Source organism: Hemiscyllium ocellatum, chromosome 19, assembly GCF_020745735.1.
Source record: "Hemiscyllium ocellatum isolate sHemOce1 chromosome 19, sHemOce1.pat.X.cur, whole genome shotgun sequence".
NCBI classification, from domain to species: domain Eukaryota; kingdom Metazoa; phylum Chordata; class Chondrichthyes; order Orectolobiformes; family Hemiscylliidae; genus Hemiscyllium; species Hemiscyllium ocellatum.
In genome coordinates, this window is record NC_083419.1 from 79,829,178 (window position 1) to 79,854,236 (window position 25,059).

A 25,059-nucleotide genomic window follows, 5' to 3' on the forward strand; every position below is an offset into this window, starting at 1 on the left:
CATCGGGTGAGGTGGGTAGTTAATGAGATGAGTTCGATACAACAGCACCAGGAAATTAGCTCAGCTTCGTGTGGGCGATCTCTTTGTCGCACTCAAGGAAAATCAAACAAAAAGAAATTACTGTGATAATATGCCCAATGAGTCATAGATTCTGTTGAAACCACTTCTAGTTACAAAGATGCAGAACAAATCCTTATCTGACCTGACACCAATCTCCCTTTTTCCCATCTTTACTGGGAAGACTGGCTCATGTTACAGGATGCTATCGAAGTGTCTACATTTCAGCATTCTGCAACCTTGGAACATATCCTTCCATGACACTATCTCTCAGTCTCCCCCTCTCTGTCGATACCCCAAACCCCTCTCATGTGGTGATATTTAAGCTGATACTCCCGCCATCTCTCTCTGGCAGGAATGTTCAAACCCACAGCACCCGCTTGTCATGGCACAATGGAGATATGGAGCTGGAAATGGGTGGGAGCTGCACATCCTGTCATTTCCAGCATGGGATGCAAGTTTCCTCACATTGAGCAGTGATCTAACACAGTGTTACTGAGCAATGCACTGGGGTGGGATACACAGCTCTACATGAGGGGAGGGTAACTGCTCTAGGTTTGCAGATTAATTCACGGGTGATCATTGCACAGGTGTCTGTGCTTAACAGACTGTCTGGTTGAGATTTATAAATAATGCAATGATGTGGTCGGTGCAGCTCCCCGTGCTGGATGGATATGTAGCCTGTGCACAGTACATCATGTTTGTGGGGTAGATAGGGGGGATAGGTGATAGACAGGTCAAAGAGTTCCACGGCACGTTCTGTCTCCAACATTCAATAACTGACATTCCCTGGAACGTTCTGTCCCTGACATACTATAACCACCATTCCCTGGAACATTCTGTCCCCGACATTCTATAACTGACATTCCCCGGAACGTTCTATCCCCAACATTCTATAACTGACATTCCCCGGAATGTCCCTGTCATTGTTTGTGACCAGCTGGACGTCAGTGAATTGAACAAACGACAAGATCCCGAGGGAAGAGATCCCGTTCAGGGAGAAGGATACACTGTTCCGAAGGCCACTCGGGCAGTTAAAGGGGGGAATACGTTTTCTCTGCATTTACATTTCTTCACGACACAGTATCGACCACAATTTAGACCAAACTACAGGAATTCCCAAATGCCGTTTGTCTTTAGGAAACTGGGAGAGAATCCTTCAGGACAGCAACGTTTCCACCCTCCGTATTAGGAACTGTGAAGGAGTGACCAGTGTCTGTTCTCGGGTGATCGAGTGTGTGGGAATGTTCTAGAAACCATCTGTCCTTATGGATGTGTCTCTGTGTGTTTGGGGAGGGAGGGTTTCTTGTTGTTTATGTCACATTTTCGTCAGTAATTCAGACCTTCCCATTTGTTATTCCAGCTCCAATTATTATAATGAATCCCTGAATAAAGGGACACATTTGAATATCTCACTGGGTCCCCGATCAAACGGGTCCCTTTGCCTCCAGGCTGATGGATAATGGTTTTTTTTTTCCTTCCTCACAGTTAACGTAGTGACCATCTACGTCCTGCTTTATAAAGATTGTGGATTGTCTCCATGTGTCAGACGTTACCTAGCGGCCATGGCAGTGGCGGATCTCCTGGTCATTATCCTTGACCTGATACTGAGACACATTCCCATTGTTTATCGGGAACAGTTTTATTTCCTGAAGGACTCCGTCCCCGTGTGTAACATCCATGCTGTCCTGCTTTACGCAGCCACTGACTGCTCTGTCTGGTTCACCGTCACTTTCACCTTTGATCGGTTTGTGGCCATTTGTTGTCAGAAGCTGAAAAGTAAATATTGCAGTGAGAAAACAGCAGCTGTGATTCTGGGAGCAGTGGCTGTGCTGAGCTGTTTAAAGAACATTTCCTGGTATTTTATGCTCACTGCTCGCTATTGGCTGGGGAATGCCCCCTGGTTCTGTGATGTAACAGACGCTATTCGTGACTCCAGTGTCTGGGTCACAATCGAGTTCCTCCAACACATTCTAACCCCGGGTGTCCCATTTCTCCTGGTTCTGCTGCTCAATGTTCTCACCGTCAGACACATTTTAGTGACCAGCAGAGCCCGCAGGAGACTCCGCGCTCACACCAATGGGAACGCTCAGTCTGACACAGAAATGAGAAACCGAAAAAAATCCATCATTTTACTGTTTGTGATCTCGGCTAATTTCATCCTGTTATGGTCCACACTAATGGTGCGTTCCATATGGTACCGGATGTGGTGGATTGGGTATCAGTCTGTGTATCTCCATGCCTTTGTGGGGGAATTGGGCTTCATGCTGCAGCTCCTCAGTTGTTGCACAAACACCGTGATTTATGCCGTGACCCAGACTAAGTTCAGGCTGCAGCTGAAGAATGTGCTGAAATATCCCTTCACCCAAATCCATCCATCCATCAAATTCCCTCATTAATCACACCATCCGGGATTTTCTTCATTTCAGTTCAGTGTTTCAGCGATGGACCAGCCTGTCACTATGGTAACAGACTGAGGGGAGCTCTGTTTTGTCCCTCCTTATCCCCCAGGGGCGTTATAGAGAAACATTTCAATGTTTCTCACAACTCAGGGGCCAGTGAGAAAACTCACCATCCCACGGACTGTATCCATCACTTCCATTTGTAAACAATAAAAATGTTGATTAAAGCGTGCTGATCAGCACAGTGAACGATGTTTTTGTGTGCGTTTGTGTTGGAGACACTGACTGGAGAGAGATAGACTCAGACCCGAATCCTTGTCCTCAGGGAAGGGGAGGGAACCGTGCCCTGAGCTCAGGAGCTGTGTTTCACTCTCTCTGTTTCCCCCGGCACTCCAACTTGACCTCCCCATTTCCCCTCCCCTACTCCTTCTCCTCATTTCTTTCCCATTCTCTCTCTGCACACTCACTTTTTCTCACCAACTCGGAAGGTAAAGGAAGAAACAGGGAGACAGAGTGTATCAGACAGAGAGGGAGGGATGGAGGGGGTGAGAGAGATTCAGCCAAAGAGAAACGGACGGAGGAGGATCGAGAGAGAGAGAGAGAGAGAGAGAGAGAGAGAGAGAGAGAGAATGAGAGCGGGCGAGACAGAGACGGGTCGAGAGAGAGACGGGGCGAGAGAGAACTTGGGAGAGAGAGGGGCGATAGAGAGGGGACAAGACAGAGAGGGGTGTGCGAGAGAGGAGTTGAGAGAAAGGGGGCAAGACAGAGGTAGCGAGAGGGAGGGGATGAGAGAGGGGGCGAGAGAGGGGGCGAGACAGAGAGAGAGAGGCAAGCGAGAGAGAGAGGGCGAGAGAGAGAAAGAGGGGGCGAGAGATAAGGGGCACGAGAGAGAGAGGGGGCGAGAGAGAGAGAGGGGGAGAGAGAGAGGCGAGGAGAGGGGGGGCTAGAGAGAGAGGGGGGCTAGAGAGAGAAAGGGGGCTAGAGAGAGAGAGGGGGCGAGAGAGAGAGGGAGAGAGAGAGATGAGTGAGAGAGGGGGATGAGAGAGAGGGGATGAGACCGAGGGGTGTGACAGAGGGAGTGAGAGAAAGGGGGTGAGAGAGAGAGAGAACGAGACAGAGCGGGCGAGACAGAGGGGTTGAGAGAGACAGAGGCTGTGAGAGATAGAGATGGGGGTGAGAGTGAGAGGCGTCGAGAGAGTGAGAGGAGGTGAGAGAGAGAGGGCGAGAGAGTGATAGAGGGGGCGAGACAGAGGGGGAGGGTCGAGAGAGGGGATAGAGAGAGAGAGGGCGAGAGAAAGAGGGGGCGAGACAGCGAGGGGGTGAGAGAGAACGAGAGGGGGAGAGAGGGGTAGAGAGAGAGTGAGGGTGTGTGAGAGATAGAGAGATAGAGGACGAGAGAGAGTGCGGGCGAGAGAGTGAGAGGGGGCGAGAGAGAGAGAGAGAGGGCGAGAGAGAGAGAGAGACGGTCGAGAGAGAGATGTGGATAGAGAGAGAGAGGGCGAGAGAGAGGGGGGCGAGACAGAGAGGAGGTGAGAGAGAGGGATGAGAGTGAGAGGGGGCGAGAGAGTGAGAGAGTGGGCGAGAGAGAGGGGCGAGAGAGAGATGGAGGGGGCGAGAGAGAGGGATCGAGAGAGAGGGGCTTAGAGAGAATGAGGGGGAGAGAGAGAGAGGGGAGCGCAGGAGAGAGTGGGGGCGAGAGAGAGAGAGAGGGCCGAGAGACAGGGGGTGAGAGAGTGAGAGAGAGGGAGAGAGAGAGGGGGTAGAGAGTGAGTGAGGGGGTGAGAGAGATAGGGAGAGAGAGGGGGCGAGAGAGAGAAAGGGGCGAGAGAGTGAGATGGGGCGAGACAGTGAGCGAGAGTGCGAGAGAGAAAGAAGGGTCAGAGTGGGGGGGCGAGACAGAGAGGGGGAGAGAGAGAAAGGGTGGATGAGAGGACAGGGGCGAGAGAGAGAGGGGGCGAGAGAGAGAGGGGCAGGCGAGAGAGAGAGGAGACGAGAGGGAGGGGGCTAGAGAGAGAGAGGGGCGAGAGAAGGAGGTGAGAGAGAAGGAGTGAGAAATGGCAGCAAGAGAGAGGGGACGAGAGAGAGAGAGTGGGCCGAGAGAAAGTGGGGGCGAGAGAGAGGGGGCGAGAGAGAAAGGGAAAGAGAGGGAGGGGGCGAGAGACAGAGAGGGGGCGAGAGAAGGAGGTGAGAGAGAGGGAGAGAGAGAGAGGGCAGCAAGAGAGAGAGGGGACGAGAGAGGGGATGAGAGAGATCGGGGGAGAGGGAGGGGGAGAGGGGGAGGGGGATTAGGGAGGGGGTAGAAAGAGAGGGGGCGAGAGAGAGAGTGGGCGAGAGATCGGGGAGAGGGAGTGGAGTAGAGAGAGAGGGGAGAGAGATGGGGAGAGAGAGGGGGAGAGAGAGGGCGGAGAAAAAGTGTGAGAGGCATGAGAGAGCGGAGAGAGAGGGGGCGAGAGAGTGAGAGGGTGTAAGAGTGAGAGGGGACGAGAGAGAGACGGGGTGAGAGAGAGAGAGAAGGGCCGAGAGAGAGAGGGGGCAAGAGAAGAAGGTGAGAGAGATGGAGAGAGAGAGAGAGAGAGAGATTGGCAAGAGAGAGAGGGGACGAGAGAGATGGGATGAGAGAGATCGGGGAGAGGGAGAGGGGAGAGAGGGGTAGGGGAATAGAAAGGGGGTAGAAACAGAGGGGGCGAGAGAGAGAGTGAGCGAGAGAGAGGAGGCGAGAGAGAATGGGAGAGAGAGGGTGAGAGAGGGGAGAGAGAGGGGGAAAGAGTGAGAGAGTGCCAGAGAGAGGGGGCGAGAGAGAGTGGGGCGTGAGAGAGAGAGAGCGGCTGAGAGAGAGAGGCGGGGCGAGAGAGAGAAAGGGGGCGAGAGAGAGAGACAGAGGGCGAGAGAGAGAGATGGGACGAGACAGAACGGGGGAGGGAGAGGGGAGTGAGAGAGAGAGGACAACAGAGAGAGAGGGAGAGAGAGAGAAAGCGGGGCGAGAGAGGGAGCGAGAGAGAGAGAGGGGGCAAGACAGAAAGGGAGAGAAGGATGGGTCTGAGAGCGAGAGGGTGCGAGAGAGTGAGAAAGGGAACAAGAGAGGGAGGAGGCGAGAGAGAGAGGGGGCGAGAGAGAGAAAGGGGGCGAGAGAGAGAGGGAGTGAGAGAGGGAACGAGAGAGAGAGGTGGCAAGAGGGAGAGAGGGTGAGAGAGGCAGTGCAAGAGAGAGAGGGGCGCGAGAGAAATGTGGACAAGAGAGAGAGAGGGCAAGAGAGAGAGGAGGTTGAGAGAGAGAGAGGGGGCAAGAGAGAGGGGGTGACAGAGAGAGGGGTCGAGAGAGAGGGGATAGAGAGAGGGGCGAGAGAGGGGTGTAGAGAGAGAGGGGAGAGAGAGGGGGCGAGAGAGAGGGGGGCGAGAGAGAGAAGGGGGCAGGAGAGAGAGGGGCGAGAGAGAGAGAGGGGGAGAGAGAGAGGGAGGCAAAAGAGAGAGGGGGCAAGAGAGATGGGGCCGAGAGAGAGAGAGGGAGAGCAGGAGAGGGGGGCGAGAGACAGGGGGAGAGAGCGGGAGAGAGAGGGGGAGACAGCGCAGAAGAGGGAAAGGGGAGAGAGAGGGCGACGGGGGATAGAGAGAGGGGGACGCGAAAGTGAGAGGGTGTGAATGAGACAGAGAGAGGTGGCGAGGGAGAGAAAGCGGGTGAGAGAGAGAGGAGGGCGGGAGAGAGAGACGGGGCGGAACAGAGAGGGGGCGCGAGACAGTTAGGGGGCGTGAGAGAGAGGGTGGCGCGAGAGAGAGAAGGGGTGAGAGAGATGGGGCGAGAGAGAGGGGGGTGAAAGAGAGAGAGGGAGCGTGAGAGAGAGGGGGCGCACGAGAGAGAGATGGGGCGCAAGAGAGAGGGGCACAATAGAGAGAGGTGCGCGTGAGAGAGAGAGAGGCGAGGCCAAGGCTGGCAAGAAAGGGTTGGGGATGGGAGGAGTTGTATGGTGGGTCAGTGTTGGACGGAGCTGTTGGGGGAGAAAGGAAAGGGTGGGGTAGATCAGAGTTGGGGGAACGGGGCGGTTTTGGAGTGGGTTGGAGGTCGCGGTGAGGTGTTGGACTGGGTTGGGGGCGGATCTGAATGTCAGGTTGGTGGCGGTGTTGGACAATGTTGAGAGTCAGCTTGGCGTGATGTGTGGAACGCGTTGAGGGTCAGGCTGGCAGTGGAGTGTGGGTGTTGTGATGATCAGTCTTGGGGCGGTGTGTGGACAGTGGTGAGAATCAGGCTAGGTGCAGTGTGTGGAAGGTGGTGAGAATCAGGCTGGGGGCAGTGTGTGGACGGCAGTGAGGTTCAGGCTGGGGGCGGTGTTGAACGGGGTGAGGGTCATGCTGTGGGCAGTGTTGAATGGAAGTGAAGTTCAGGCAGGGAGCAATTTGTGCATGACAGTGAGGGTCAGTCTTGAGGCGGTGTGTGTAAGTCAGTGAGTTTCAGGCTGGGATCAGGGTTGAACAGTGGTGAGGGTCAGTTTGGGGGCGGCTTTGAGGGTCAGGTTTGGGGTGGTGTGTGGGCAGTTGTGAGGGTCAGTTTGGGGCGTTGTATGAGGACGGCGGTGAGGGTCAGGCTGGGGCGTTGTGTGGGTGGTGGTGACGGTTAGGCTAGGGGAAGGGTGTTTATGGCAGTGAGGGTCAAGCTGTGGGCGGTGTGTGTATGGCGGTGAGGGTCAGGCTGGGCTGGTGTGCGGACAGCTGTGAGGATCAGTCTGGGGGCGGTGTGAGGACAGTGGTGAGGGTCAAGTTGAAGGTGGTGTGTGGACGATGTTGGGAGTCAGGCTGGTGGTGGTGTGCAGACGGCAGTGAGGGTCAGGCTGGTGGCTGTGTGTGTTCAGCAGTGAAGGTCAGGCTGGTGGCGGTGTGTGGATGGCAATGAGAGCCAGGCTGGTGGCGGTGTGTGGACGGTTGTAAGAGTCAAGCTTGGGGCGGTGTGTGCACGTCGGTGAGGGACAGGCTAGGGTCAGTGTTGAACGGTGGTGAGGGTCAGGCTGGCAGCGGCGTTGAGGGTCATGCTGGGGGCAGTGTGTTGACAGTGGTGAGGGGCAGGCTGGGGGCGGTGCGTAGGTGGCAGTGAGGGTCAGGCTGGGGCGGTGTCAGGATGGCAGTGAGGGTCAGGCTGGAATCAGTGTTGAATGATGTGAGTTTCCGGGTTTGGGTGGAGTTGAATGGAAGTGAGGTTCAGGCTGGGAGAAATTTGTGCATGACAGTGAGGGTCAGGTTTGAGGCAGTGTGTGTACGTCAGTGAGGTTCAGGCTGGAATCGGTGTTGAACGGCAGTGAGAGTCAGGTTGGGGACGGCGTTGAGGGTCAGGTTTGGGGTGGTGTGTGGGCAGCTGTGAGGGTCAGTCTGGGGGCGTTGTGTGAGGATGGCGGTGAGGGTCAGGCTGGGGTGTTGTGTGGGTAGTGGTGAGGATCAGGCTCGGGGCGGTGTGTGGACGGCAGTGAGGGTCTGTCAGGGGCTGGTGTGAGGATGGTGGTGAGGGTGAGGTTGAAGGCTTTGTGTGGGCCGTACCGGGAGTCAGAGTGGTGGTGTGCGGACGGCAGTGAGGGTCAGGCCGGGGTCTGTGTGTGGTCAGCAGTTGGGGTTAGGCTGCTGGTGGTGTGTGGATGGTGTTAAGGGTCAGGCTTGGGGCGGTGTGTGGACGGCTGTGAGGCTCAGGCTTGGGGCGGTGTGTGGATATCGGTGAGATTCGGGCTGGGGTCAGTGTTGAACGGCGTTGAGGATCAGGTTGGGGGCAGAGTGTGCACGGCGGTGAGGGTCAGGCTGGAGGCGGTTTTGTATGGCCGTGAGGGTTAGGCTATGGGTAGCGTGTGGACAGCAGTGAGCCAAAAGGGACATACTCTCGAATTGGTTAACATCAATTGGAAAGCAATTTCATAACACATGCAACTGAAAATGTTAAGTATAAAAAGAGCTGCAGACGTTGAAAGGTGCAGCAGCTCATTCTACGTGGAATATTGTAGATTGTAAATGCACTGAGCTGTTTGTTTGAGCTCTACATTGAATGGAAGTCAGTTAGCTCAATCCACTGCCTAACTGATTTATGAGAAAAGTGAGACCAACAGCGTGGAATTAATTCTCTCACTGTCTCAGGTTTCCATACAGGGCATCATCTCTCTCGCTCACATGTTCTGTAATACTATGGTGCCTCCAGTGAGCAAGATTTGGCCTGTAGATGTAAAACATCACTATCATTGTCATCTGTTTTCTTGATCATTTGATGACAATCACTCGAAAGGAGAGTGCGTCCATCAAATACTCACTGATCTCCACTTGAAAAATCCAGCGACAAGACACGACTTTATTCCAGTTTGAACCATCTGTTCCTCCCAACAGCAAAACTACTTGTTATGTCTTTACCAGATGTACTGACAACAATTAAACTCCCCAAAGAGGTAGCTCTATTACTTTCGCTTGGTTTAATGAGCTGTGAGAGTTTACAGGATTTGGAATGATATGAAACTGATAAACAGACTTTCCCAGAATGTAATCCAGTGCAGGTTCAGCGATTTGAGAAAGGTCATCAAGCTAAAACTTCACCTCTCTTTCTCTATCCACAGATGGATATGCAACTTGGGAATATTTGTAGCTTTTCAGTTAATAATTGACACGTTTCCCAAAGACAGAACATTTCCACAAATCAGAAACTGAAGTTTGAAAATAAATGCTACTTTACACAACATTATTTTCAACTGTGTTTCCGTCTCATGCTCAAATATTCCCTGCTCAATGACAGTAACAGTATCTTCAGATAAGCATTGAACTTCCAACCTTGGCATTTTACGCACCTTTAAGTACCAGGCGCTGACACAGTGCGCTACTAGAGCCGTAGACAGCGAAGCTGTCATGTGGTCTACTCCCACCTTGGGAAAATTTACTCAGCTGCTGTACTTTTGCTGTGATGATTAGATTCCCTACCATGTGGAAACAGCCCCTTCGGCCCAACATGTCCGAATAGTAACCCACCCAGAATCATTTCCCCCGGACTAATTTGGACTGTGGAAGGAAACCCACTCAGACAGGGGGAGAAATTGCAAACACCACACAGTTACCCGAGGCTGGAATCGAACCGCACATACAGTTGCTGTGAGGCAGCAGTGCTAACCGCTGAGCCACCGTGACACTCCTCAACCATGTGGTTCTGAAATTAACGCTGAGACAGATGAGGTGAAACTGACATCCACCTGTGGTTATTTAAGCATCAGGTTCAGGAAAGGGAAACAATCAATGTGTAAAGTGGAATAAAATGAAAAATGGGTTTTCTGTTGGTTCCTGTGTTATTTGCAGACAATGTTACATTGCCGCTGTCGCAGGGCATTTCCTTCGATCGATTTCAATTCAGCGCAGATTTCGAATTAATGAAAATTCACCAACCTCCTTTAGAAAGTTCTTACAGGTAACATGAAACATATTGCTTTCATCAGTATTCTTCACCATTCCTACAACCATGAACACTTGGCACGGTTTCCATGAATGCAGAAGATGTGAGAGTGTGATACAAGAATAAATTCAATTCCATTTTAAATTACAACGTAGGAAGAATGCATGGTAAGACTCAGAAGGCCAGAAATTCATGTAAGTCACCATGTCCAGAACTGCAGCTCAGCAAACGGGAAATCTGTCCCTGAATCCCCAATATTCACACGTTTGCTTGCTCCATGTGCCTGTTTGGAAATCTGTGTGAGGGAGCATGTAGTCTGACAGAGGGCCTGAGAGAAACTTTCACTTCTGATCTAAGCTGCAATAGCAGCTGTCTATTCCAGCTGTGAGAGCGGTGGAGTAAAGGGGAGCACCTTGATATTCCGTGGTGTAGATTCAGATTGTCCTCATCATATTATTGTTGAAAACCTTCTGTCAGAAACAGCACAGAAAGAAAGGAACGGGAGGAGGCTATTCCTAACACCATTCCGATTTCGCCATTTGATATCGTCATGCCTGACCAAACGCTTCGATGTCCTTACCCAGCCCATCCACAATAACCTGTCACCCAAAGGGAAAAGGAGATTTAAGCAATCGAAAATGTCTTTGTCACTATGTGATGGAAATGCATTTAGAGACAATGGGTTTCTCCACGAACTTTGTAGGTTTTGGGACTGAGCAGTTCATCCTGGTTGATGATGCTTCAAATGATATGATTGCGTCAAAACTCACAACCAATAAGGTAAGGAATTTTCTCTGGTCAACAGCGGGGTCGTGAACTCCAGCCGGCGGGATTGATGATGATTCAGCAGAACAATCATTGATTGAGCTGAAATCTAAACTCAGATTCTGGTAGAAGTCAAACCCATAAACTTTGAATAGCAATGTTAACAATGCTTTAGAAATCTAATGTGCTTTTCATTGCGGCACAGAGCCTCGCTAGCCACAATTTTATTGCACCCAAAGTTGTGGTCGTCGTGGAGAAAATGTACAATCACCAGGAGATGCAGAGAGATTGTCAAGGAGTAGACATTTTATTTCCAAAAAACAGAGACATTCAGAAAGCAAATTCTTGAATACCTCCGAACCTCGGGGTCCATGGCACTTTATAACTCTTCTTAAATCATGTTTTGTTACCTTAACAGCATGCCCAACTGTGTTAGTCAGAATTAGCTCACTCCAGCTACACAACAAACCAATGATGTTAGTTCCTATTATCGCTCCACTTCTGCCATAATGGATTTCCCTACATTCAACTTAACTCTACATGACTCTACTGTCATGATTTGGTATCTTACTGCCACCTCTGCTACAATGATCGTCCATCGCAGACTAACCTGTCATGATTAGATATCTAGCTACCTAATCTATCACAATGTTTTCCTGTTCCAAGCTGACTTTACTAACTACTGATTCGATATTGAATGTCATATCCTGCTACGAGGGTCTCAAGCAGGCTGACTCAGCTAACTATCATTTGAATATTTAAAGTCATGTCCTAAATATTTATTGTCACGACTTGTAGAAAGTGAGGACTGCAGATGCTGGAGATCAGAGCTGAAAAATGTGTTTGCTGGAAAAGCGCAGCAGGTCAGGAGAAAGTGAGGACTGCAGATGCTGGCGATCAGAGCTGAAAAATGTGTTGCTGGAAAAGCGCAGCAGGTCAGGCAGCATCCAAGGAGAAGGAGAATCGACGATTCGGGCAAAAGCACTTCATCAGGAATGAGTCTTGTGAGTGGGGGCTGAGAGCTAAAAGGGAGGGGATTGTGGTTGGGTGGAAGCTTGCTGGGAAAGCAATAGATTGATGGAGCCAGGGAGAAGGTGAAAGTTTGAAGAGATGAATGGGTCCGCAGGGTGATGCCAGGTTGGATGCTTCGAACTGTGATAATGTGGGGAGGGGAAGGGGAAATGAGGAAGCCGTTGAAATCCACATTTATCCTGGGTGGATGCAGTGTCCCAAGACAGAATATAAGGCGTTCCTCTTCCAGGTGTCAGGTGGTAACGGTTTGGTGGTGGCTTATGCCTGAACCATCGGTTGTCCTGTTCTGCAATTCACATGACAGGAGAGATGTAAAAAATAAAGACTGAAAAATGGACTAAATCTTCTAGATTCACCGTTAGAATTAGACACAGAGCCGACAGAAATCATTTGACCAGTTGAGTCTGCATTGTGCCACGAACAAGATTCATACTAACCCACACTACCTTTCTAAACCCACATTATTGATGCACCGACAAAAGAAATAGTCCAAACGCTCAGTGGGTGAGGCAGCATCAGTAGAGAGAAATCAGAGTTTAACATTGCAAATCAAAAACAGTTCCGAGGAACTGTCTGTTGACGCGAAATCGTCATTCTGTTTTCCCCGAGCTGTAATTCCTGTTTTTGTCTTTTATTCACAGTACTTATAGACCATTTGTTTGCCATCTACATGAATTGGTCTATAACCTTGTATGCCTTGGCATCACAAATTCACATCTGACTATTTCTGAAACGTATGAGGATGTCTGCCTCTCCAAGCTTTAATAGCGCTGAGTTCCAGATTTCAACTGTCCACTGTTTCAGAACATTTGTCTGTACATTCACTCCTCTGTCCTTAAATCTATGCCACCCCCGTGATTGATCTGACCATCAAAGAGAAACGTTTATTTCAGTCTACGCCATCCATACCCCTGATTATTTTGCAGAAACCAATCATGTCTCCTCTCAATCTCTTCTGCTCTAAATACACAATTCGAATCTATCCAATCTCTCTTCATAACTGAAACTCTTCTACCCAGACAATATCGTGGGACATCTCTCCAACATCATTTCCAGTGATATCACATCCCTGCTATAATGTGAATTGCAGAACTGCACACAATAGGTTAGATAGAGCCGAATGAGCAAGTGAAGTAAAGTCTGTATCCTTCAGGATTTTGTCGACCTCAATCAGGACCCCTCAATCTCGTTTATTCTAATGAAAACAAAAGTAACCTACTCAACCTCTCTTCAGAGCTCACATCTTCCATACCAGGCAACATCCTCTAAAACCTTCCCAGCATTTTCTCCCAAATGTCCACATCCCTTTTGTAGTTTGGCGATCAGAACTGTACACAGCATTCTTAACGCGGCCGAACCAAAATCTTGTACAATTTTAGCATGACTTGCCAGCTCTTATACTCAATGCCTCGTCCAGTGTAGGCAATCATGCATATGCCTTCTTGACCACTCGATCCACTTGTGCAGTCACCTTCTTGGTACAAAGGACTTGAACTCCCAGATCTCTCTGCTCATCAAGTTTACCCAAGGATCTTCCGTTTACAATATAGTTGGCTCTAGAATTAGACTTAACAAAATGCATCACCTCATATTTGCTTAGATTGAACTCCATCTGCCACTTCTCCGCTCAACTCTTCTGTCCATCTATATTCCCCTACATTCTTTGACCGTCCCATATGTTTTCCGGCTACTCCACCAATCTTCGTGTCATCTGCAAATGTAGTGGCAATATACTGGAGTAGCAACCCTTAGAAACCTTAGAGACTGGAACATGGCAGCTGCTGGTATTTAAATTCGATGAATAAAATCTGGAATATAAACCCGATCTGAGGAACAAAGACAAATAGTTTAAATTTGTTGAAACCTATTCATTCATTGCCCTTCGAAAGGGAAATCTGCCATCCTTAATGAGAAGTGCCAACATATGACCCCAGACCCACAACAGTGGCTTTCACCCATAAATTCCCCCTGACTTAATTCATGGTGAATTAAGAATGAACAACAAATGCTGGTCCATCGTTTAGACTATGATGGCTAAGCTTCGTGGGAGAATAAGCAAGGATAAAAAAGATATATAGATAACGGGAAAAATTGGGAGTTGTGTCTGTGTGGACTTAAATTCAACTGATTTTCCAATCTAAACAGACAAAAATATACCCATGCCGCCAAGAGGTCAACTCCCTTTCGGCGGGGGTGGTGGGGAGGAATGGGGGTTATGGGGTGCAATACAGGAAGGTATTCAATTACCCGCTGAAATGTAAACTCACTTGCTCAGTCACAATGTGGACAGGTCATTCACCACTCCCATATGTGAGAAGTAATCAGTCAGGAGACCAACCTGCAGAGTCGCCATCCAGTTTACAAATGACGGCATGGGTCCCATTCTGTAGTCATTGCTGGTGTTCATCCCATCCAGCAATAAACCTTGTTTGGATGCCTGTTTCCAGTGAAGTACAACTGTTTTCTGATGTAGATCAATGATTCAAACTTCATTGTAGGTGTCATGATTTAGAAGTTTACAGACGATGCAACAATTGGTCGTGACGTTGACTGCAATGAATAATATCAGGGACCACTGCGATGCATCAATCAGGTGGAAGGGAAAAACGGCGAATCCAGACCAGTCAGTGGTGATGAATTTGGGAGTTATAACAAAACAATGAGGATTCTGAGTGGTGTACAGGAACAAAGAAATCTTGGACTGGACATTCACAGATCCCTGAAGATTGTTGGACAGGGAGATTAGTTGTTCGAGGGAGTTTTTGGATATTTTCTGTTGTTGACCACAGACTGTCGATGATGATCAATCTTTAGCAACCGCCAGTGTTGGAAACAACTAAAGGAATGAGCACAAGTCTGGTCAATGCAATAATCAACATTTTTGAAAATTTTAAGATGAAATATGTAGGGCTAAAATATAAATCTTCGTCCATCAAGACCGCTTCAACACTCAATGATTTTACCACTGATTCCTCTCCAAGTCATGCTGGTATGTGCTTTGGAGGGTAATTTGCAAATGGTGACGTTTCAGTGCATCTTCAACCTTGTCTTTATAGTCGGTACAGTTTTTGAGCTTTGAGTGTTCTATCAACACAGCCGGGATGACTTACTTCAGTGAATTTTCTAGGTGGTGCCTATGTAATTCAGAAATGAGGAGCAATTTGTTTTCTCTGGGGCCAGAGAGTCTATGGCATTTTTGCAGCAACCAGTGTTGAGGTTGAGTTGTTGGGTATTTTCAAACTATGCCAGATAGTTAATCAGAAAGATGATAAAATTTTGTCGAGGTAAGTGAGCAGAAAAGACTTGAAGATTATCAGATCAACGATGAGTTCCTTGAATGGTGGGGCAGGCTCGATGGGCTGAATGGCACACTTCCACTTTGTTTAACATTTGGTATAATGCTTAATTTTATTCATAAGTTCAGAATTGTGAGGGGATGGGATAAAGTGATAGAAAAGGTTTATTAAACATATCAGATAGATCAGGACCAAGGCTCATAAACTCAGAAAGAAAAAATGTGCTGTGACCTGGGGGCAACAAATGATACTGTGCACAGCATAGGTTGCTGTGTACAGAAATGTGATTGCTGAAGAAAATTGGTAGACCTAATGCAGTTGGTTAGTCAGTGATCACGCTGATATTGGATCGTTGTATGATTCACACACAGCAAAAATTTGTGAAAGAAATTCGTTTCGTTGGACTAGTTTTCTGCGCTTCCAGTTCCGACTGACTGTTTGAAATACTGATCAGATCATTGTGTGAAGTGTTAGTTGAAAATACTCATGAACAAGCCCAGTGGATAAACTTGTGCTCCCGATCTCTTATCATTTGTTTCTCTTTCTTTCGATATAAATTCACAGAAAAACAAGGGCGGAAAGAAAAATGTGTTCCTTTTAATGAGACCAATCTACTGTACAATTGAATACAATGACTGCTCTCACTCTTCATTTCGACTTTAATGTCATGTCGATTATTCGTGAATCTCCCGTGCAGTGAAGGGCAAGAACAAGACTCTCGATCCAGTGTATACTAGAGGTGTGAGGTGCAAAGTAAAACTGCAGTAGGGGTTTGTGAAGTTAGCAACCAGAGTGTGACTCGAACCCGTAAATGCGGACCACAGCGGTATAATAACCCACCACCATAATCTCTCGGTCTCCTCTGCACATTTTGTAGTGGGGTGACATGTGATCTCATCACAGCTACATGCGGTTAAAGTCATGGATGAGAAATTTCAAGGCGAAATCGAAACCACACCATTGTGTTTCTGCCTTCACCAGAATTATAATAACAGCAAAATCCACTAAATAGCCATGCTGGTCAGAATGAATAGCTGTCGTTGATATATTCTGAATCAGAACTGCGTCACAAGGAAACAGCGAACAAGAATTTCCCAACATATTAACACTTACATTTGACTCATAATTTCTTCAGTCACTTTCTCTCTCACGTGAAGAAGCAGCCATCGAGAGCGAAATAAAGGCGATGTTGTGGCTCAATGGCCTTTCTCATATGGCTGAACCTGAATTGGATGAATGTGTTGTTCGTTTCATTTTATTAATTTTGCTGCAACCTCACAATGTTCATTGTAATAATCGGAAGTGAATTAGATTTATCTCATTGGAACGATTAAAGTTGTATTCAAATTTGCTCCGACTTTATTTCAGCTTAACGAAAATACTGCAGAGAAAAACAGATGGTTAAAGAACATTCGAAAAGCCACCAGTTTTGTTTCTTGTTGCTTTGGCAGATTTCACCGCGTATTAAATGTACAAAACATCAAGGTGATTGTCCTCACATCCTTAACGCTTGTGATTAAAGCAGGAAGTCAGTCTCCAAGCAACTGGTCACTTCGTATTCATTATGTAATATCTTCCCTTCACAATAAATAAAAAATCCACGCAGTTCCATTTACAACGCTTTTGGTGAAACATAATGCCAAATCTTTCAAAATGCAGTGTTTTAGAACCGAATCTTACTCAACTGCACACGTTCACGAACATGTAAAGTCAGCCAACTTAGACATTGTTTCCCTGCGACTTCCAATCAACTACACCCAATCCCTTCACCTTTACCTAACTGTCTCTCTCCTTGTGAACTTTATATCTTGTCTGTCACCAAATGTGCCTTTCCAAATATTTTGAAAAATAGATTCTGGTAGTGACTGCAATTCTGCTCTCATAATTTCTTTGTTCTTCGAAGGTTTTATCAAAAGTTTTGAATGCCTGATGTCCAGATGATTTCTTACTTGAATAAGAGAACTTTCCACCTATTTACTCTGTCCAAACATTTCATAACGTAAAAAAATCCCCATTAAGTCTTCCTTGGTTCAGGGATACTGTTCTAAATTTTCCAAAAAAACAAGTGAATAAAATCTCATCCTCCGTTAACCCTGTCAGCATCGTCTCTAATGGCTTTACACCCCAGTAAACACTGTCATTATCCTCTCCGATAGGATCACAGAATCCTACAGTGTAGAAAGAGCATTTCAGCCAATCGAACCAGTTTCGACTCGCTGAAGAGCATCTCAGCCAGACCTAGCTCCCCTCTCTATTCCCTTATATTTCACCTGAAGAATGGGCAGCCTACCCCCTTACGATGTCAAATAAACTTACTGGACGATAACCAGGCATCCTGTGATTGCTGAACTTATCTCCGCGTAACCCATCGCTAAATCACTTAACTTACTTAATTCACTCTCACGATAGGAGAGGGCAATTTCATTTTGCCAATCAACCTAACCCTCAGATCGAACAGCAGTGCGAATTACTGAACCAATGATCCATCATAGTGAGCAAATGCTGTATCATTTTTAATGGCATTATACCCTGGTAACTCAGCCTCATCAAAGCAATCAACCTAAATTCAATGTATTGAAACGCTTCTCTCTCCTTTACAACTTCAATTGTGCTGCGGGAAATGTTTCTGCACTCATGTTTGAATGCGTTTACGCTGTTTCTTTCTCACCTTCCTGCTTCCAGTAAACACTTCCATCCGGAACAAGTCTGTCAAATCGTTTTCATTCCAACACAGTCACAAGGTGCAGCTTGCAGAAGTCACGTGTTTGCATGAATAATGACACTCTACCTCCCTGAGAGCTGCAGTCCTTCTGCACCTTGATTCAGGCAGCACTGTCTTTCCTGTGACTTGCCCCATCGAGAATGGAAGGACAATTATCATTACCCGCACTTGGGAATGTAGCGTCAGTTTTAAAATTTTTACACTGTCCCCAGCGGAGAATTGAGCCCTGTGACAGGCTGGACACGACTGAGGACAAGAGTGTCAAAGGAGTCCTTCAGTCCATTGTGCCATGTTTGTCAAAAACAACTGCCTAATGAACTTAATCACGTTTCACAATGTTTATCCCACAGCCTTACGTGTTTTTGTATCACAAATTCACGTCTGAATATTTATTCAGGTCATTGGGGTTTCTGACTCTCTGAACAATACAGACAGTGTATTCCAAATTCCAACCCCCCGCTGCCTGATTAAACTTTTCCGCGCATCTTCTCAAACCTTTCTGCCTTTCTCTTTATATCTCTGGACCCCACTGATCGATCCCTCCACCAATGGAAAACTCATTCAGTCAATCCTGTCCATACCCGAACTCAATCATGTCTTTTCCATATCTCATTTGCACTGCGACAAACAGTCCACTCTGTCATGTCTTTCTTCCTAACTGAAACACTTCAGCCCAAACAATATTCCGGTAAATATCTCCTGCAATTTTCTCAATATGATCACATCCCTGCTATAATGTGATTGCAAAACTACACACAACACGTTTGTTTGAGCCTAATGAGCTATTATTTTAAAAATTTGGATGCGATTGAAGGCGATTTTGCTAAGCAGAATATATTACCCATTCCTAATTGCCCAGAGGGCAGTTCAGACTCAACCATATTGCTATGAGTGTGAAGTCACATGCAGGCCAGACCAAGTAAGGAAAGCATCCCAAAATGACATCAGTGAAACAGATTATGCTTTCACCAATTGTCAATGGATCTATAGTATTCATTAGATTATTCATTGCAGATATTTACTGAATCCAAATTTTACAATCTTGGCATGTTGGGATTCAATCCCAAGTACACAGCCTATTTCCGGAGTCTCTGGATTATCAGTCCTATGAAATTACCACAAGACTAACGCAGAAAACCACAAAAGCAGATCTTTTCCTCTAAAATATCTTTTCCCCAAAACTGTCCTGGGTCATTTACATGAGCATGAGCCTCCAATTGTTTCTGGCCTATGTCAGTAAAATCTGTTACATGGGGATTGATTTCACAACCGCGGTATCCAAATGGATCGACTTGTTTGGAGATCCTGATGGTGGAATTGCGGCACGTTCACCCAACAGCAGTGACCGCAGCAGTAGCACAGACAGAATTGTGATAAACGAACCCCACTTAATCAATAATTTTCAGTCCGAGTCAAATGGGAAAGTGATTGATGATTGTGCATTGCCTCAGAGAAATGGGAGGAGGGGTGGAATGGAGATTTAATGATCGTGGGAAGGAGATGAATCTCCAACAACTGGTGTGTTTGAATCCTGATATATGAAACGCAGAGATGTGAGAGAGTGGAATATGAATGTAAAACAATTAATTTCGTACCACGTGTCCCAAAAAGGAGAGCGGAGAGAAAACTTAGTGTCGTGATTTGGTTTCAAATCGAGGTTGTTGCGGTCACAATGCAAAATGCAGATAACTACGATCAGAACAACCACGGAATATATGCTTGCACGCAGCAATTAATACACTAGTAGAGGAAACGTTCTGAAGATCAGCAAATGCATAATGTCAGTACTCAGCGAACAGTGAGAGACATGTGGGAAGTGAGAATGAGCTGAAGCTTTAACTTCTGAGAGAGATAAATTTCAGTTGTCAGGAGTATGTTGATTTTAAGGAATATTTTAAGAAATAGTTTTAAGCTAAGGAATTACTTTGAGTGTTGTAGCTGACCACAAAAGAATAAAAGAAGCAGCAGGGGTAATTCGCAATAATCTCATAGTTTGTAGGTTCACTTTTTGGACTATCAAGATAGTAAAGGATGATCTCCGAAGTCAGATGGTTAGACAAGAAAAGACGAACCGGACAAAATAACAGGAAGGATGTAACGAACAAGGACAGACAAATAAAGCAGATTTAAAGAAAAACAAGAGAGGTAATTAATAAGTATGATAGGATTAGGTTTGGGTGCAGAGAATAACCAAGTGGAGGAATAACGGGCGCAAGTAATAATCAGATAGGGGGATAGAATGAAATAGATGCTTATGATAGATTTATTGCTCATTGTAGCGGTGTCGAGAGACCCCTCAGAAAAATACAAAAAACTCTGTATTTTACTGTTGGGTGTATTTCTCCTTGTATATCCACCCACCTTTAAAGATTTTCGAATAAATGTGCTGCTTCGGAACTCTTTGACTCGGACTGAACATTATTGATTAAGTGGGGTTCTTTTATCACAATTCTCATCCGGGATGAATTCAGCTCCTGAAAAGGCTCCCACCATCGATAACTGAGAAGGTGCGCCACATTACTTTAGAATGGTCTCGTGTTTTTCGGCGGAGGCTGGCTTGAGGGATTGCTTGAATTGAATTCTTTAAGAGTCGTTCCGAACCAGTTGATAGTGAGTATGTTGTGTGTACCTTGAGTTAGACTTAAGGGGATCTTGGGTGGGACACAAGGGGGAAGGCACAACCAGAAAACGTCTAATACCCAGGTAACTCTGTGCACAGACCAAGGTAAGAAAACTGACTTTTAAGTGCTACCTTGTTGGCTGGGGCTTGGGTTTTAGTAGTTATGAGGGACGAACGAAAGTAACCCCCAGGTTCGGGAGTACCAAACTCCTACCTCGAGTTGGACTCGAGGTTTCTGTTTCATAGGGGTGGGGCCCCTAACTCGATTGCCTTTTCGCAATTTACAAGGACACCAGAAGCACCTGACAGGGGTCAGACTAACCCCTAAAAAGTGCCCTACCTTGAGTTGGACTCAAGGATTTCCTGGGGAAAGAATCCTCAGATTCTGTAGGGATTGGATCCCTATTGGGTGAGGTGATTGAGGCCACTGGGTGGTGAACCAGGGTAAAATGGGTTGTGCAACAACTAGTGAAGGAAAATCCTCCATTGAGAAGGGAGGCGCTCCTGGCAACATTCCTCGAGAAAGTCCGTTGGGTAGGATGTTGGGAAATTGGAAACAAAATGAACACACACCGACAAAAAGCTAGAAAGAAGATGATGAAGTATTATTGTTTTGTATGGACAAAGAAACCAATTCTTCATCCTGTCATCTTCTGTCCAAAGTACCAGTCGGACGAAGACTGGGTTTGTCAATATTTAAATTTATATGGTAATGAAAAAGAACCCTTCAGTCAGGTGGAGTCTGATTATGCCTCCTGTTGGAAGGGTGGATCTAAATTACGGATGTGCACTGTAAAAATAGGTGAAAGGAAAATCCCTCGTGCATCACCTCTATCCCCATGGGAGGTATTAGATAATTTACCCCCGCCATATGGAAGAATCCAACAGCCAATGGCGGTTTCTGGTACGAGTCAGGGGCAGGCAGTGGGACTGGGGCAGGGGGATGAAGGTCCCACCATGTCTGAGACAGAACAGGAAATAGATGAAAGTCAGGTCCCGATTGCAAAACGCACCAGAAGCTAAATGGAAAGATTAGAACAATGTGAAGGGGAGGCAGAAGAAATGTTGGTCCAAAGCATGCTTCCATTAAGAGAAGTCCTGATCGGGGAAAGAGAAATTGGATTTGATAATGCTCCTTTAACTACTGGGGAAGTAAGATCCTTTTTAAAAAGAAATGCAAATACTGAAGGAAGACCCGGTAGGTTTGTCAGAACAGATTGATCAATTCCTGGGTCCGCATCTATATACTTGGACAGAATTGATGTCCAAACTAAATATTTTATTTAGAAAGAGGGTTGATAAGGAAAGCAGTATTTGGGGTCTGGGATAGGGAACACCCCATGGGAATTGAAGGGTCAGGTCAGGCAGAGGATAAGTTCCCCTTAAGGGACCCCAGTTGGGATGATCAAAAACAAGAAGACAGGGAAAAGATGAAAATTATAAAAAGTTTATAATAATGGCAATTTGAGAAGCAATTGAAGGCATTTGAGGTATGTCAAGGAAAGGAAGAGAGTCCCTCGGAGTATTTACAAAGATTGAAGGACTCTATGTGCAAATATTCTGGGATGGAGTAGGGGAAGAATTGTTGAAAATACACTTTGTGACTAAGTCTTGGCCAGATATTCAGAAGAAAATACAGAAAATATCGGGGTGAAGTGAGAAACCATTAGATTAATTGTTGAGGGAGGCTCAGAGACTATTTGTAAGGAGAGAGGACGAAAAGCTGAAACAAAAGGCAAAAATAATGCTAGCCCACGGTTGATAAGATACAGTTTGAAAAAGACTGAAGCAAAGGAAATAGATAACTAAAGGAATATGTGTCAGAATGAGAAAAACAAAGGGTATGGTAGAATAAGGGGGAATAGATTGGCGGATGAGGCAGCTAGGGTGGTGGCCATGAGTCCACCTGAAGCAGTAATACGTCCCCTGAGAACTTCGTTCCCTGATCTTCCGAGTACTCCGTTATTTAATACTAAGGAGAAGCAGGAACTGAAAGACATAGGTGCAGTTAAAACAAAAGAGGGGCGTTTGCTGCTACCTGATGGAAGGGAGATGCTTAATAAAATAATGAAGCGAGAAATTATGACCATTTTGCATCAGGGAATTCATTGGGGGGGTGCAGGTAATGTTCGATTTAGTCCTGCGAAAATATTGGTGTAAGGGAGTATATACCATTGCCAAACAGATATGTGAAGGATGTATAACGTGTAAAAAGATAAACAAAAAGTTTTTGAGGAGACAGGTTCAGAAGAACGACCATCTGGGCTACGACCATTTCAGAATATCCAGGTTGATTATACCCAGTTACCGCGGGTGGGAAGGTTGAAGTACCTGTTGGTGCTCGTTGACCATATGTCTGGATGGGTTGAAGCATACCCCTTGGCTACAGCCACCGCGAATGGGGTACCAAGGCGATTCTTGAACAGATAATTCCCAGGTACGGGCTAGTAGAACATATAGACTCAGATCAAGGTACAAATTTTACTTCTAAAGTACTACAGGAGACAATGAAGAGTTTAGGAATCTCATGGGAATTTCACACCCCTTAGCACCCATCCTCATCAGGAAAGATTGAAAGAATGAATCAGACGTTGAAAAAGCAACTATCTAAATTAGTACTTGAGACCAAACACGCGTGGACACAGTGTCTACCCATGGCCCTCCAACGGGTGTGAAGAGCACCGAGAAATGCCTTGCAAATGTAACGTCATGAAATATTGTTTAGCTTACCTTATTTGGGCAAAAAAGGGGTGGTTCAAATGAATGAACAGAAGTCAAAGAAGTATATAAAAGCCCTATCCGGTTCTCTATCTTTTCTTCTAACTCAGGGTCTGCTTGCCCAGACGCCACGCCTTGACTTTGCAGTGCATCCGCTCAGACCGGGCGATTGGGTACTAATCAAATCATGGTTGCAGACAAAACTTCAGCCAGACTGGGAAGGTCTGTATCAAGCTCTCGTCACGACAGTAAGCAATTAGGACGGCTGAAAAGGGCTGGACACATTATACAAGAATCAAAGTGAAAGCGAAACCCGCGAGCGACAAGGTAATTTGGAAAGATGAAACAAAAACGGAATAACTTCAATTCAAGTGAAAGAGAACTGTTTAACGAACTGTTTAATGGACGGATAAGTGATTGTTTGTAGGGTTGTGATGTGATCGCAGGATATGTTTCTGTCACTTTGTTGGTTTAGTCTCTCAGCACGCACTTTTCACGAATGGAGAGAGTGTATAGTTTAGCCTTTTTGCTCCCCTTCCTTGATTGCACTTTAGTAGGAACGTCATATGTGGTACAAATGGTCCCTGAGAGTAACAATCCCCATGTCATAGAAGCCGATATTTGCAGTTGGTAGATTGTAGGACTGTGGAAAGTCAGAGGAAGTATAGTAACTCAGCAGTTCATCTCAAATTCTATGGAGGTTACTCAGTACAAAATGGAAAGACATTAGACCTCAAATGCTCTGACACCCTGGCCTCCATGGCAGAGATGGCTACTCTTGGTGATAGAAATACATTTTGGAATATATTTCATGGTAAGGGCAATTCTTGGGAAAATCAATGTCAATTGGCCAGCTTCGTATCTGGTCTCTGATCCATTGGAATTAATTTCTCTGACACCACGTGATCGTGAACTGCTTATGTTTTTACCCTGTTATCATTCTCCCGCGTGGAATCTCGCTGAAATCCATATACAGTATATTATTTTCACTCCCCTCATTTAAAAATCTGATCACTTCCTCAAAACATTTAATCAGATCTGTTAGGCATCACCTCCTCGGACAAAACCATGCTGATTCCTTCATCAAACCTTGCCCGGACAAGTTGCAATTAATTCTCTCCTTCAGAGGTTTCCACAAAAGTTTCCCGACCACTCCTATGAGACTCACTTGGCTGTAAGTCCCTGCTTTGTTTCTCTCTGTCTTGTTAAAAAGTGGAACCCCATTAGTATTCCCGCAGTTCTCCACAAAATCCCCTTTGGCCAAAGAGGAATGTGAAACATTGGTCCAAACTCCTTAAATTGCTCCTTTTTCTCACAGAGCAACGTGAGATTCAAATTCACTCTGAGCTGAGGATTTGTCCACGTTTAAGACTCTCAAAACATCCAGTACTGTCTCAGTCCCTAGATGAAACTCATCAAGAACCTCTCAGTGCATCTTCCTGCATTCTATACAGATGTCTTCCCACAACAGGACTGTTCGCGAGTTATCCTGTTTACAACTATACTCAACTGCACTGTCACACTGAAGGGAACACATTCACATATTTTAACTGGAAGACGCTGTTTTCAGCCTTTGCACCTATAGACCCTTTATCTCTGATACCCAATGGCACATTGTTACAGTGAGAAAGCGTTTGAGTGTTCTCTATCTGTCAAAAAAACAGTCACTTGATTACACCTCCTGCATGGTCTCCAATACGTTCACATCTGAAATGAGGGATGTTTTTCTCTCTGAGGTTCATCACATCCAGGTGAGAACTGCGGCAGAAATGATTGCTGTCGTCATTGACCTAAGAAGTTGATGCCGATTGCTCACCATGTAATGGGAACTACCCACAAGAGGACTTTTCAACAGGAACACAGTTCTGTATTCTGTGCAGTGATTGGGAACAAAAGGAACCTTCTCAGGATGGCATCTGGTGACAAGTGGCCTTCCTCAAGGCTGTATTGTGACCACAACTTCTCATTTTCTCCATTAGCGATTTAGATAAAGTATCTGAGGGCAACGCGTGTCAATTTGCAGACAATGCAAAGGTAGAAGTACAAGTCATGTTGAGGTACTGC